This window comes from Populus alba, chromosome 11 (assembly GCF_005239225.2).
Source record: "Populus alba chromosome 11, ASM523922v2, whole genome shotgun sequence".
Lineage (NCBI taxonomy): Eukaryota > Viridiplantae > Streptophyta > Magnoliopsida > Malpighiales > Salicaceae > Populus > Populus alba.
Window position 1 is genome coordinate 10730739 of NC_133294.1, and position 15045 is coordinate 10745783.

The 15045-nt window shown below is 39.9% G+C and overlaps 1 pseudogene; it reads right to left on the reverse strand.

Moving 5' to 3' along the window:
* Nucleotides 1-1759: 1759 nt before the first annotated feature.
* LOC140956081 (uncharacterized) overlaps nucleotides 1760-15045 on the reverse strand; it is a 51940-nt pseudogene continuing 38654 nt past the window's right edge.

The following is a 15045-nucleotide window of genomic DNA, read 5'->3' on the forward strand; positions in this document are numbered from 1 at the left end:
ACGAACAACATCTCTTTCTCGCATGCACAAAGTTGGATTCGCAGGCGCTGTATGCGGATCCTGTTGAGCATTATCCATTTGATATTTTGCATCTTTGACTCTATCTGAAATATTGGAGAAGTGAGTCTTATTGAAATGTTTAAGTTCCTGCTTTAGCTTCCTTAGTTTGCAACACAACTGATACATTGGACAACCCCCCAAATGCTGATCCCATACTTTCTTCACCAAGGGCATGAACTCGTCATGATCCATCCACATATCGAAGAATCTAAATGGTTTCTTAATGTTTTGAACATTGCCAGTAACCTTTACCACCATGGGAGATTGTTTGGTTGGATTCGCCAAATCAGAGTTTCTCGGTCAAAGTAGCTTGGGAGCAACTCAGAATTCATCATCAAATGGTTGATTGGCATGACATCGTGTGGTTCAAGAATGCTGTCCCAAGACATGCATTTCTATTATGGGTGGCTATCCAACGGAAACTCCCAACGCAGGATAGACTTCATCGGTTTGGTATTCATGGTCCCAACAGGTGCTCCCACTGTCTCCACATAATGAAGATCACAACCACTTGTTCTTTGAATGCTCCTATACGAAAGCATTATGGTGGAATGTTTGTGACAGATGCGACATTCCAAGAATGACAAAAAGCTTGGATGAATGGATTCAATTGGGCATTGTCACTTGGCATGGCAAAAGTTTCATCAACTTTTCTCGTAAACTGGGTTTCACAGCTACAGTGTATTGTATCTGGCAAGAACGGAACGCGAGGATCTTTGCAAATGTGTCTAAAGCTTCGAATTTGGTTTTTGATCAAATCGAATGTATCATTCGCGATAAGCTTGTTTTGATGAGGAACATTCAACAAACAGATGAAAACATAAGGATCCAAAGACTTTGGAGGGTCAATAACATGGACTCTTAATTTGATGTTTAGCTGGTTGTTTTTGTACCCTTAGCATATCTAGTTGGTATAACTTTTTGTTGTGTTGTGTGGCTAGCCTGTAGCCATTTGTTGGTTTTCGTTTCTGTTCACATTGTAAATCTTGGGTATGCCCATTATATTCTTTGTATCATTTTCTTTTAATACATAAGTCAGCTTACCAAAAAAAAAGATCTGACATACCAGCAGGCAAAAATCTCGCTTCCGACAATGGGAAGTGCATATTCCACTTCTCATTCACAAGCACTCTATCTAGCTTCCTCATAATCAGATTCTCAATACATTGGTTCGTCCATGTATAATGCATACCAGAATACCGAAGATCATCCACTTTCGCATCTCGAATACATGTTTCCAACCCGTCCATTTGACCATCCCACGTAGTAGACCCTCCTGACCTTTCTGATGGGTTGCGGATAGCATTAAAGTCACCCACAAGAATCCATGGGGTTGACTCCCATTCATCACTACAACTCACTATATCAGACCATAATGTCTCACGTAAGGGTGCATTATTGTCTCCATAAATGATTGAAGTATTAAAACAAATATTGGTAGCTAATATAGTGACAGAAACATGGATAGCCTGGTTTGACATACCGCAGACATCCACCTTCACCACATCAGCATTCCAACAAACCCAAATACGACCACGGGAAGAGAAATCATAATTGTACAAGAAGGACCAATTACACAGAAGAAGATTAGAAATATTATCTTTATTCTTTTCTCTAACCTGAGTTTCAACGAAACCAAAAAAAACCATCCTCTCTTGATGGATTAGCCGACGCAATTCTGAATGCTTTATAGGGTCATTCAAACCTTTAACATTCCAACATCCAATCATCATAAGAAAATAGAGAGGAGTACAGACAACAACATAAAGGTTACCTTGACATGCCACCTTGCGGGGGAACCAGATTTCTTATTCTTCTTTGAACCCTTTTTCTTTTTCTCCAGAGAGTCTCTAACCCTAATAGCTAACTGATTAACAGTTTTCCCATCGGTGGAATTCGGAGTTTGTGGACTTGTCGGGATTAGTGACGTCGGCTCCTTATCATTTCGTTCTCCATTTATATCACCTCCCATTGCTGCAACATCAACATTCAGCTCATGGCTAATAGTAGAGAGAACCTGGTTCACGATCGCACAAGCATCTGTATTGGAGATGACTAAACTTTGTTCTAAAACAGTACATGTAGCCCCTTCCTCCTGCTCCATGTCTCTCAAAATATGAGGAGAGGTGGGAGTTTTGTCTTCATGGCAAACAACATTGCACACATCTGATGTCACATGATCATTACAATCAGACGTATGTATCCCAGATGTTGAGCAGCCATTCTCATTCTCATTACAATTATGCACTTTAGATGCAGACGGACCATTCTCACCATTTATAGAACCCTTATTTTGTTTAACAACTACCTGCCATTGAAATTGATTTTGTTTGTTATCCGCAGATTTAAAGATCACAGCTCCTACTTTCCTCATACCCTTTTCCACCACTGTAGGATGAGCAACTTTATTAGTAGACATTTCGTTGTGGTGTGTCCAAAGATATTGCTGTTATTGCACCTTGACGATATCCATTCATAATCAGCTGAGATTGTTATGAATAACCCATTTGGACAGTGAAGGTCGTATTCCTTAACCAGCGTCTTTGAAGCATCTATCTCAACGCAAACTCTTGCGTAGCCAAGCCTTTTACGCAACAATGTAGTACGATCAGCATGAAGGGGAACCCCAATAGCACTAGCTATACAACTCAGCCCCTTAATAGTCCAATACTCAAGAGGAACATTATACAGCCTAACCCATACTGGAACTCTGACCAAATCACCTTTCAAAAATTGCATGTTCGGTTGCCAACATTTAAGCACCAAAGGTCTGTTTGCCATGTGCCATAGGGCTCTTTCCAGAACATTTGTGGCGCGATCAACAGAATCGAAAGTGAAAAGGTAGAAACCATTATCTGAAGATAAAACTTCTAATAGACCATAGGAGCCCCATATCCTTTTGGCAATCGAATTAACAACAGGATATCGTAATTTCTGACCCACAAAATGACCAACTAGGGTGGATTTCCAAAGTTCACAGCCATCGTCAAACATATCACGCGGAGGACCTACTGTTATACGACCATCAGTCATAGCCGGGGGTTCAAAATGCAGATTTCGAACTGGATTAAAATCAATGTTCTTACTACCCTCCTTGACATCAACCACATAACCCTTCAAAGCATTTAAAAATTTTAGTTTTGTCTTAAGGTTTAGTTCTTCTTGTTGCTGAGACCCTACCTTCAATTCATCAACTTTAGAACTCAGCACATGATTCATTTCTGAAACAACATGAGGAGCCTGAAGAGTAGAGGATTTCTCTATGCTAGCTTCAGAATCAGCTTGATGGTCACTAGTAAACTGAGAAAACTTCATACGATGACTATTCAACATATCTTTTAGCTCTAATCTTAAGGTATGTCCAGACTTAACTTCATTGTGTTGTTTAATGTTACAGCTGACCATTGGAATAGATTCCACACCAAAACATAAAGACATTATGGCAATAACAAATACTAGAAAGAGCAAAGCTCTAATGAGAGATTATCATGTTTATAGCTAGTATTGGAAATCCAGAAAGAAACCCCACTGAAAAGATGCAGCTACTCACCTTATCTCAAAGAATTACGAGGCCAGTATCTCTCAGATCATTGATTGAAATAATGATCCCGTCGGTCAAGATGTAGAGCATGTTCTGATGGACAACATACTCAAATATGGTGACGATCCAACGGTGAACCAAAGAGATCAAGCTTCAACAACGAACTGAATCACTGTCTTTCTTTCTCTCTCTACAATCAATGTTCCTTATCTCACAGAATTACGAGGCTGTCTTTCTTTTCATATGCTTGTTTTGATGAGGAACGTTCAACAAACAGATGAAAACATAAGGATCCAAAGACTTTGAAGGGTCAATAACATGGACTCTTAATTTGATGTTTAGCTGGTTGTCTTTGTGCCCCTAGCATATCTAGTTGGTCTAAGTTTTTGTTTTGTTATGTGGCTAGCCTATAGCCATTTGTTGGTTTTCGTTTCTATTCACATTGTAAATCTTGGGTATGCCCATTATATTCTTTGTATCATTTTCTTTTAATACATAAGTCAACTTACCAAAAAAAAAAAGATTTTAGTACTATTGCTGCACCTTTAACTACAATTGTTAAAAAAGTCTGTTGGATTCAAATGGAATGATGAATAGGATAAGGCTTTTAATTTGTTGAAAGATAAACTTTGTTCGGCACCTGTTTTAGCTTTGTCAGACTTTACAAGAGCTTTTGAAGTTGAATGTGATGCATCAGGTATTGGTATAAGAGCTGTGTTAATGCAGGATAAAAGGCCCATTGCGTGTTTCAGCGAAAAACTTAATGGGGCAACTTTGAATTACCTTGCATATGACAAGGAGCTCTATGCCTTGGTAAGAATTCTACAGACGTGGCACCATTACCTGTGGCCCAAGGAGTTTGTGATACATTCTGATCATGAATCATTGAAGCACTTAAAAGGGCAAGGTAAGTTGAGTAGGAGACATGCCAAATGGGTGGAATTTATTGAAACCTTTATGTATGTGATCAAGTATAAGCAAGAAAAATAAAACATTGTGGTTGTTGCACTTTCGCGCAGGTATGTTCTTTTATCTACTTTGGATGGTAGATTTCTAGGATTTGAACACACAAAAAAATTGTACAAGGATGATAGTGATTTTGCTAATGTTTACAATGCTTGCGAAACTTCGGCTTTTGGGAAGTTTTATAGACTTGATGGATATTTGTTTAAAGAGAGTTGATTGTGTGTTCCATTAAGTTTGTCTTAGGTTTACCTAGGTCAAAACAGGGTAGGGATTCAATCTTTGTAGTTGTTGATAGGTTTTCAAAGATGGCACACTTTATTCCATGTCATAAAATCGATGATGCCACTAACATTGCTGATTTGTTCTTTAGGGAGATAGTACGACTTCACGGGGTCCCTAAGAGCATTGTTTCTGATAGAGATGTCAAGTTCCTTAGCTATTTTTGGAAGGTGTTATGGGGAAAATTGGGTACTAAACTGTTTTTTTCAACTACTTGTCACCCCCAAACAGATGGACAAACCGAAGTAGTTAATAGGACCTTCACACAACATCTGCGTGCTGTCATTCAAAATAACTTAAAGAATTGGGAAGATTGTTTGCTATTTATAGAGTTTGCATATAATCGTAGCGTGCACTCTACTACTAAATTTTCACCATTTGAAATTGTGTATGGATTTGACCCTTTAACTCCAATGGATTTGATTCATTTGCCTGTTGATGAAAGGGTTAGTTTGGACGGTAATCATAAACCACAAGTGGTGAAGACACTCCATGAGAGTGTGTGGCAACAGATTGAAAAGAGGAATTGTGTGTGTGCGACCAAAGCCAATAAGGGGCGCAAACATGTTGCCTTTCAGCCCGGCGATTGGGTTTGGGTGCATATGCGCAAGGAGAGATTTCCGGCCCATAGGAAATCAACGCTACAACCACGAGGAGATGGGCCATTTCAGATCCTTGAGAGGATCAATGACAATGCTTATAAAGTTGATTTGCTTAGTGAGTATGGTGTTAGTGCTACCTTTAATGTTTATGATCTTACTCTATTTGATGTAGGCGATGTTTCGAGGTCGAATCCTTTTGAAGAAAGAGGGGATGATGCGGAATCATGCCAACGATCCATTAGAGGTGCCAATTGAGCCAATCACAAAAGCTAGGGCGAAGAAGCTTAAAGAAGCAAGATGGACTTAGAGGGGCTTGGGACATTTAAGGAGCATTAAGGACAGCCTTTAATTCATCTAGTTCAGGTCCAAGAAGAGCCCAATTCATGTGGAACAAGGGGTTGATCTATCCGGCCCAATACCAGCCTTGTTAAGCTTTTTTTTCCCTAATGCTATAAGGATAAAAAGTCAGCAATTTATTCTCCTAATTAAGTAAGGAAGTTGGCCATATCTTAATCCTAAAGAGGGTAGGACTATTTAATGATTTTCCTAACATAGGAAGGAAAGTAATTAAATCAGCAACAAAGGAGGAAATTTGTTTTCTTATTTGTCCAAGTTAAACAAGGAAATCCAAGCTAATCAGGGACATCAGAGGAAAGGGGGCAGCAACACAAATTTTTCAAAATCAAATTTTTCCTAGTTTATGTAGGACTTCTTAAGGGTGACAAATCTGATTCTAGCATATTTAGGATGGTAATTTTTGGATTTTTATTATTTTTCTTATTTTCTTCTTAGTTTTTGGGTTATTATTACTTATTTGGGTAAACTGTAAGTGGGCTTCGTATAAGTCCACCTAAGGGGGGTCCATTAGGGTTTCTTTAAGTCTAGAGTCAATATAAATAAAGGCATAACCAAACATGTAAGGTTACATAATTTTCATATCAATAAACTTCTTTGATGCACTTGTTGTGTGTTGGTGGGATAATCTCCCTTCCTTGGTTCTTCTCTAAAGAACTAAAAATGACTTATCGAAGAACAACTGGCTTCATGGCATCATCCTTATACTTCTCATTCGCGAATCTATAAGCTTTGGGTGGGGGTTTCCATTTTCAATAGTGCTAGTGACACTCCTATCAAACCTGATTTACTTGACTTTCCAGGAATTGGTGTATTTGCGTGTGGGTTGCGTGACCAAGTGATCACAAGGTTCGCATCATTCATGCGAACCACCTACTCCAATTCTGATGTTAGCAATGACATTTCATCCATACAAGAGCTTGAGAGCTATCCACCACGTCCACTAGAAGCATGGAAGGCTATAAATAAGCCTTCAATCAGTTCTGTACTATTTTAGTTCATTCTCTTCTTCTCATGATAGAACATGGATTTAATATTTGGGGCTTTATTTTATTTTGTTAGCTACAGCCCAAGGCTTGTTTGGGCTTAATTCATACTTTGTTTTAAGCTAGGATCCAAGGCTTGTTTGGATTGAGTTATGGGTTTTTCAGTTTAGGGTTTTGGGCCAGTTTTGAGTGGACCTCATATAAGTCCACATAAGAGGTCCATTAGGGTTAACTTTTCAAGAACTATTTAAACTCATGTAGGCCAGAATTTCGGCAGCTTTGATGAATATTATTCTGAATTTTTTCAGCTTTGAAGATTAACTGGCTTCGTGGTGTTATTCTACTTATTCCAATAGTGTTGGTGCCTTGGGGCAGGTTTCCATTGTGTCACACTCCTATCAGACATATTGCGGCTTTCCAGGATCAGATTTCAATCTTCATTGTGGGTTGCATGACCACGTGATCACGAGGTTCGCATCACCTCCCTAACATGAGTTTCAACTAAACCAAAAAGAGCTACCGAATGCTTTTGTACAATACAATGAAAAGCAGAATGTTTTACAGGATCATTCAAACATCTGATATTCCAACATCCAATAAACATAGTGAACAAAACAAAAGAATGTTGAAACCAACTACGGACACAAAATTACCTCAAATTGCGCTGCACAAGGAGCCTGACTTCTTATTATCACAACATCTAATCCCTTGATCTACCTATCCTCAAGAGTCTTTGGCTTTACTTGCTAGTTGGTTATCGGTGTTGGTTGAAAAAAAAGGGAATTGCAGAGAAGGGCTTGTTGCTTTCGGACTATCATCATCCGAAACATTATCTACTGTGATATTCTCAACTTCAGCTTTCATACAATCTTCATACGTGGCCTAAGAACCCGGGTAAGTTAAGACACTTGTGTTCATGCAAACTTTTGGATCAATATTTTCTTGTGGCAAGGATTGACATATACTACTTTGAAAGTTCAACAATTAACTGCTTGGATGATCCATAATGCAATCTACAAGCCTGATTCACCTTGTCATTCACTATATGTGTCCCTTTAGTTACACCAGAGCTACTAGGCATAGTATTATGATTTCTCTTCTTTCTCTTTCCAACGTTCAAGATTGTTAGGTAGATTATACTTTGAGTTAGTCCTATCAACCAGCGTTTTTAGCTTAGTCTCTTCCATTCCGGTTGCCTTATCATTCTGAATAGTCAGATATGTAGCTAAGATATGCCCAAAAACATGTAGCATTAAATGCTTGCCCCTAACCTACCCCATCTTCACCAAGAGGCATGTTGACTCCTCTAATTCCCTCTAGTTCAGCAAGAATTGCGGCAAATAAGAAGTTTTATAATACGATCTAGGCATGGTCAAATTCGGATTTTGACGTAAAATGTACAACTATCCAGTTTTACAGCAATAGTCATAATTCTCAATCCTACCATTGGATCGGGTTAAAATTTTATGTGGAGTCTCCTGACATGTTGTCCTATGTTGGGTTAAAATATCATGTCAATCGGAGTTCGGAAAGGCATCCAAACATGGGTCAATAGAGGTTGTACGAGTTTTGTTATTTACTTCCTTTTAACTTGTGGACTTGGCTAGGATTCTTTTCCTAAAAGGGTGTGGCAACTTATTTTGAAAATCTGCTAATTCTACAAAGATTTTTAATGGGCTGTAACGTAGTTTCCAAGTGTGGCAAGGATTCATAAATGTTTCAGAATCCTTTTCTTACAAGGATTCCTTATTCATCCTAGCTACAAAAAGGAAAGAAGATTTCACAATTAATTCCACCTTCAGATTTGATTCTCCTAAAGCATATGGGACTTCTAAAGGGCAACAACTCTGATCCTATCATATTTAGGATATTAAATTCAGATTTATTTATTTTATTATTATTTTCTTCTTAATTCAGGGTTTATTTATATTATTTGGGTTTAATTGTAAGTGGGCATCATATAAGTCCACATAAGGAAAGGTCATTTGGATATCGGTTAGAGAGAGGTTAGAGAGGAAAGATTCAAAGGGGCGGTGCTCCAACAGCCATATCTCCGGCGACCACCGTTGGATCAAGCCAAGATTTGGTTATGTTGTGAACTGAACTATTGTCTACATTCTGACCGGAGGGATCTTCTAAAGTTCCGCCGTTTAAGAAATCTGGACAATTGAAATTTTCTGGAAAACCCCCTAGTGCTGTCAGAGTCGCCGGCCAGTTTTGCCTTGTTATACCGTTGGATCCAGACTATTTTTTGGTATGTTGTGAACATCTATATTGCCTACATTCTGACCAGAGGGATCGTCCATATTGGATTCCTCCTGCGGAAGCCAGCCATTTGAATATTTCTGGAGAAATCCTTCTCGGAATAGTCAGAGCCGCCGGCATATTTCTCCTTCTTCCACCGTTGGATCAAGCTTATTTTTGGATATGTGATGCATCGGGTTATGATACACATTCTGAACGGTGGAGATTAGAAATTAAGCCTCCAGCAACGTTGTCTACATGTTCAACAGAAGGTCGTCATTCTCAGGTCAGTTTCGGTATAATTAAGATCTGCGGCGATCCAACCGTTAAACTGTGCTGATTTTTGAATATGTTATACATAACATGTGTATCTTCCTTTGAACCGTTGGGATGTTTGAACTGATCGGTATTCCAATCATAGTGCTGGTTGCTTATTAGTGCTTCTTGGACTGAGTTTTTTCTAGTATTTGTATGCTGCCAAATTGTCTTTGTGTTCTGCTGTCAAATTTGTTCCAATGGTTAGCTCTGACATTGAACAACACAATGGAGTTAAATCTGGACATACTTTACAATTAGAGCTCCAAGACATGCTAAATAGTCATGACATGAATCCTGTGTTGGGTTCTAAAGGTGATGAGTTGAAGGTTGGGTCTAAGCAACAAGAACAGCTACACCTTAGCCCCAAATTGAATTTTTTAAATGCTTTGAAGGGCTCTGATGTTGATGAAAATAAGGGTAGGATGTCCCTTGATATGAATCCAGTCCGTAACTTGCATTTTGCTCCCCCCGCAATAACTGATGGTCGTGTGACCGTAGCTCCTCCACTTGATGTGTTTGAGGATGGCTGTGAACTTTGGAAATCCACTCTAGTTGGTCATTTCGTGGGTCAGAAATTACCCTATCCTGTTGTTAATTCTATTGCTAAAAGAATATGGGGCTCCCACGGTCTATCCGAAGTTTTATCTTCTGATAATGGATTCTTTCTCTTCACTTTTGATTCTGTCGATCGCGCCACTAATGTTCTGGAGAGAGCCCCATGGCACATGGCCAACAGACCTTTGGTGCTTAAACGTTGGCATCCGAACATGCAATTTTTGAAAGATGATCTGGATAGAGTTCTGGTATGGGTTAAGCTCTACAATGTTCCTCTCGAGTATTGGACTGTTAAGGGGCTGAGTTGTGTAGCGAGTGCTATTGGGGTTCCCCTTCATGCTGACCTTACTACATTGTTGCGTAAAAGGCTTAGCTACGCAAGAGTTTGCGTTGAGATAGAAGCTTCGAAAACGCTGGTGAAGGAATACGACCTTCGTTGTCCAAATGGGTTATTCATAACAATTTCAGCGGATTATGAATGGTTTCCTTCAAGGTGCAATAATTGCAATGTCTTTGGACATACCACAGCGATATGTGCTACCAGTAAAGTTGATGATCGTACAATGGGGGCAGAGGGCAAAAGGAAAATAGGAGCTGTGAACTCTAAACATGCAGATAATAAGCAGAATCAGCTTCAATGGCAGGTAGTTGGTAAACGAAATAAGGGTGTTACGATTGGTGAGAATGATTGTTTGGCATCTAAAGAGCTTAATTGTAATGAGAATGGTTGTTTAGCATCTGCTTTACAGAGTGCTGATTGTAATACGAATGAATCTGCAACATTAGATGTGCCCAATGCTGGTTGTTATGAAGATGAAAATCCTACCTCTCCTCTTATTTTGAAGAGCTTACGAGCAGACATGGTGCCGGAGGAAGGGGATGCATGTACTTCTTTAGATCAAAGTTCAACCATCTGTAATGCAACCATGAACCCTGTTAGTCATGAGGTGAATGTTGATATTGGAGTTATGGGAGGTGGTACAGGTAAGGAAGATGATGATAAGGAGTCGACGTCACTGATCCCAACAAGTCCGCAAAGTCCGATTTCTTCTGACGGGGAAACTTTTATTAATCAGTTAGCTAGCAAGGCTAGAGACTCTCTAGAAAAAAAGAAAACGGGTTCTCCAGGCTTTTCAAAGAAGAGTAAGAAATCTGGCTCCTCGAGGGGGGGCAAGTCAAGGTAATCCGTGTGTTGATGTTTGGTACTCCTCTCTATTTCCCTATGATTATTGGATGTTGGAATGTTAGAGGTTTGAATGATCCCATAAAGCATTCAGAACTGCGTCAGCTCATCCATCAAGAGAGGATGGTTTTTTTTGGTTTGGTTGAAACTCGGGTTAGAGACAGGAATAAAGATAATGTTTCGCAACTTCTTCTGCGTAATTGGTCATTCTTGTATAATTATGATTTCTCTTGTCGTGGTCGTATTTGGGTTTGTTGGAATGCTGATTTGGTGAAGGTGGATGTTCTGGGAATGTCAGACCAGGCTATCCATGTTTCTGTCATGATATTAGCTACCAATATCTGTTTTAATACTTCAATCATTTACGGAGACAATAATGCATCTGTACGTGAGGCTTTATGGTCTGATATTGTGAGTCGTAGTGATGGATGGGAGTCAACCCCATGGATTCTTATGGGCGACTTTAATGCTATACGCAACCAGTCAGAGAGGTTAGGGGGGTCTTCTACGTGGGCTGGTCATATGGACAGATTGGAAACATGTATACGTGAAGCGAAAGTGGATGATCTTCGGTATTCAGGTATGCATTATACTTGGACGAACCAATGTCCTGAGAATATGATTATGCGGAAACTAGATAGAGTGCTTGTGAATGAGAAGTGGAATATGCGCTTCCCATTGTCGGAAGCGAGATTCTTGCCTGCTGGTATGTCAGATCATTCTCCCATGGTGGTAAAAGTCACTGGCAATGTTCAGAACATAAAGAAACCATTCAGATTCTTCGATATGTGGATGGATCATGACGAGTTCATGCCCTTGGTGAAGAAAGTATGGGATCAGCATTCAGGAGGGTGTCCAATGTATCAACTGTGTTGCAAACTAAGGAAGCTAAAGCAGGAACTTAAACATTTCAATAAGACTCACTTCTTCAATATTTCCGATAGAGTCAAAGATGCAAAAGATCACATGGATAGGGCTCAACAAGCTCTGCATACAGCGCCTGAGGATCCAATATTGCGTATGCGAGAAAGAGATGCTGTTCGTAACTATGCTTCTACTGTCAGGGTGGAAGAGTGTTTTTTCAGACAAAAGGCAAGGATACAATGGCTTAGCTTGGGGGATCAGAATACTAGCTACTTTCACAAATCAGTAAATGGTAGACAGAATAGAAATAAGCTTCTCTCGGTTACAAGGGAGGATGGAGAAGTCGCTGAAGGACACGAGGCAGTCAAATCAGAAGTAATTGCATACTTCCAGCGTGTATTGGGAGTGAAACAGATGCCTAGGGTCCTGAACGAGGAAGTGATGCAATCGGCAATTATTTACAAATTGTCGGCAACTCAACAGCATGTACTAGCACAAGATGTCACAAGAGAGGAGATTAAGCATGCTATGTTTAGTTTGAAAAACAACAAAGCTCCTGGTCCAGATGGCTTCAATGCAGGTTTCTTCAAAAGAATGTGGCACATAGTGGGGGAAGATGTAATCAACGTTGTTAGCTCCTTCTTCCAGACTCGTAGAATGCTTAAAGAAATGAATGCTACATCCATTTCCCTTATCCCTAAGGTTGCTAATCCTACGAGGTTGACAGATTTTCGTCCTATATCTTGCTGCAATACAGTATACAAATGCATCGCGAAGATTCTAGCTGGGAGAATGAAAGTTGTTTTACCATCCTTAGTAGGTCCGTATCAAACAGCTTTTATCTCTGGACGGAGAATCAGCGACAATATTCTTTTGTCTCAGGAACTAATGAAAGGCTATCACACAACTACGGGTCCTGCTCGTTGTGCTATGAAAGTAGACCTGATGAAGGCTTATGACTCTGTTCGGTGGGATTTCGTTGATGCTACGTTGATAAAAATGGGATTCCCTAGAACAGTCATTGATTGGATCATGGTTTGTGTTACATCATGTCAATTCTCAATCAACGTCAACGGTGAACTTGCGGGTTACTTCCAAGGGGGGAGAGGGCTGAGACAAGGTGATCCATTATCTCCATATTTGTTTGTCCTATGCATGGAAATCCTGTCAGGGCTGTTCTGCAATATGAGTGCCAACCAAAACTTCAAGTTCCACTGGAGATGCAAGAAGGACAGAATTTCTCATCTTTGCTTTGCCGACGACTTGATGATATTCAGCAAAGGGGATGTACATTCAATCCGTATGATCAAAAATGTACTCACAGAGTTTCAGGTTCTATCAGGTCTATATCCAAATCCAAACAAAAGTGACATCTTCTTGAGCGGTTTGTTAGGAGCTGAGAGGGAACAGATTATCAGTATTCTTGGGTTTAGAGAGGGGGAGCTTCCTATGAAATATTTGGGAGTGCCTCTTATCTCGTCCAGACTAAAGGCTGTTAATTGTAAGGGCCTTGTGGATCGAATTACCGCCAAAGTTCGACATTGGACATGTAGAACACTCTCTTTCGCAGGGCGAGTACAACTGATTAACTCAGTCTTATTCTCCATCCAGGTCTATTGGGCATCTCTATTCCTATTACCTGGGGAAGTAGTGAAAAATGTTGAGCAAATTATGAGATCCTTTCTTTGGTCAGGTTCAGATATGAGCACTACCAGGGCTAAAGTGGCTTGGGATCAGGTATGTCTTCCAAAAAAGGAGGGGGGGCTAGGCATAAAAAGGATAGCAGAATGGAACAAGATTGCCTTGTTGAAACATATTTGGAACTTGTGCAATGACTCAGACGGCTCAATCTGGTCTACTTGGATCAGATCCAATCTCTTGCGAGGTAGGAATTTCTGGACAATCAAGGCGCCAGGAAGCTGCTCTTGGGCTTGGGGAAAGATTCTAAAGCTCAGATCCTTAGCATGGCCGAAGATGAAGCACGTCATCGGAGATGGAATGACAACCTCTCTATGGTTTGACAATTGGCATCCTCACAGCCCGCTCGCTGATACCTATGGTGAACGTTTCATCTATGATTCAGGTATGGAACACAACGCGAGAGTGAACGTGCTGATTAATAACTTAGAATGGAGAATTCCTATCACTCATGCTATTGGCTGGCACCCCATTTTAGAAGCTATTCCTTCCACCTCTACTCCTAAGGGGCAAAAGGATGAGATTGTTTGGTTGGATTCGCCAAATCAGAGTTTCTCAGTCAAAGTAGCTTGGGAACAACTAAGAATTCATCATCAAATGGTTGATTGGCATGACATCGTGTGGTTCAAGAATGCTGTCCCAAGACATGCATTTCTTCTTTGGGTGGCTATCCAACGGAAACTCTCAACGCAGGATAGACTTCATCGGTTTGGTATTCATGGTCCCAATAGGTGCTCACTCTGTCTCTGCAATAATGAAGATCACAACCACTTGTTCTTTGAATGCTCCTTTGCGAAAGCATTATGGTGGAATGTTTGTGATAGATGCGACATTCCAAGAATGACAAAAAGCTTGGATGAATGGATTCGATTGGCCACTGTCTCTTGGCATGGAAAAAGTTTCATCAACTTTTCTCGTAAACTGGGTTTCGCAGCTACAGTGTATTGTATCTGGCAAGAACGGAATGCAAGGATCTTTGCAGATGTGTCTAAAGCTTTGAATTTGGTTTTTGATCAAATCGAATGTATCATTCGCGATAAGCTTGTTTTGATGAGGAATGTTCAACAAACAGATGAAAACATAAGGATCCAAAGACTTTGGAGGGTCAATAACATGGACTCTTAATTTGATGTTTAGCTGGTTGTTTTTGTACCCCTAGCATATCTAGTTGGTCCAAGTTTTTGTTTTGTTGTGGCTAGCCTGTAGCCATTTGTTGGTTTTCGTTTCTGTCCTCATTGTAAATCTTGGGTATGCCCATTATATTCTTTGTATCATTTTCTTTTAATACATAAGTCAGCTTACCAAAAAAAAAAATAAGTCCACATAAGGGGTCCATTATGGTTCATTTTAGTTTGGAGTCACTATAAATAAGGGCATAACCAGAAAAGTAAGGGT